Below are 1,555 nucleotides of genomic sequence, written 5' to 3'. Positions count from 1 at the left end.
GTTCAGTGGTAAGGATTTTTTGTTTTCCTTACATTGAAGTGTGACTAACGCTGAAGGCTGTGGTCTTTCATCTTCATCACTAAGTATTTTAAGTCATTTTGGCATCACTAAGTATTTTAAGTCATTTTGGCTTTCAGCAATCAAGGTTGTAATATTTGCATATCGTAGGTTGTTAATAAGTCTTCCTCAAATCCTGATGCCAAGTTTTTTTTTCAACTAATAAAGTTTTTCAAATTATTTGATTAGCAGACAGACTGAATAAGTATGGTGAAAGGATACAACCCAGGTACACACCTTTCCTGACTTAAACCCTTCAAAGTTCTTGTATTCTGTTCTACAACTGTCTCTTGGTCTATGTACAGGTTCCTCATGAGCGCAATGAATTGTTCCGGAAAACACATTCTCTGTAATGTTTTCCAACACTTGTCATTATCCAAACAATCAGAATTCTTTGCTTAGTTCATCAGGAACAGATAAATATCTTTCTGGTATTTTCTGCTTTCAGCAAGAACTATCTGATGTCAGCAATGATTTCCCTCATTCCACATCTTTTTATGAATCCAACTTAAACCTCTAGCAGCTCCCTGTTAATACACTGCTTCAACCATTTTTTAATTATCTTTAGCAACATTTCACTTGCATACTATATCATTGATATTGTATGATGATTTCCACAGTCACCTCTCTTTGGAAAGGGAACAAATATGATCTTTTCCAATCAGTTGGACACACAGCTCTCTTCCAAGTTTCTTGGCATAGATGAGTGAGTGCCTCCAGGGCTGCATCAGTTTGTTGAAAGGTTTCGATTGGTATTCCATCAATCCCCATAACCTTGATTTTTGCCAATGACTTCAGTGCATCTTGGACTTCTTACTTCATTATAATGGCTCTTCATCGTATGCTAGCTCTTGAAATGGTTGAACATTGACTATTTATTTTTGTTACAGTGACTCTGTGTATTCCTTCATTCTTCTTTAAATGCTTTCTACATCATTCAATATCTTGCCCATAGTATCTCTTCTCGTATTTCAAGTCATGGCTTAGATATTTTCTACAGTACCCTCATAATGTGAAACACAGAGCATGTTCTTTCCTTTAGGTTTTCTAACTCAAGATCTTTGTACACTTCATTAAAATATTTGACTTTGTCTTCCCTAGCTGACATTTAAAAGTTTCTATTCAGCTGTTTTCCTTATTTCTTCCATTTACTTTATAATTTCTATGCTGGGCAGTCTCTTCTGAAATCCATTTTGTTTTCTTTTTCTTCTTTTTTCTCTTCTTAATGACCTTTTTGCTTTCTTCCTAGATGATATTCTTCAAGTCATCCTACAACTCTTCTGCTTTTCACTCTTTAGTATGTAATGCATTAATTCTGTTCTTGAGATGATCTCTAAATTCAGCTCATGGTCATTCGGACCTTATTTTAATTTTCTTCAACTTCAGTCTGAACTTGCACATGGTCAGTTGATGATCTGATCCATAGACTGTCCATGGCCTTGTTTTGACTAAAGATTATGGAGCTTTTTCACCGTCTATTTCCACAGATGTAGTCAAT

This window comes from Chrysochloris asiatica, unplaced genomic scaffold (assembly GCF_000296735.1).
Source record: "Chrysochloris asiatica unplaced genomic scaffold, ChrAsi1.0 scaffold00070, whole genome shotgun sequence".
NCBI lineage: Eukaryota > Metazoa > Chordata > Mammalia > Afrosoricida > Chrysochloridae > Chrysochloris > Chrysochloris asiatica.
The sequence above is the reverse complement of the archived record's forward strand: the minus strand, read 5'-3'. Positions refer to the sequence as shown.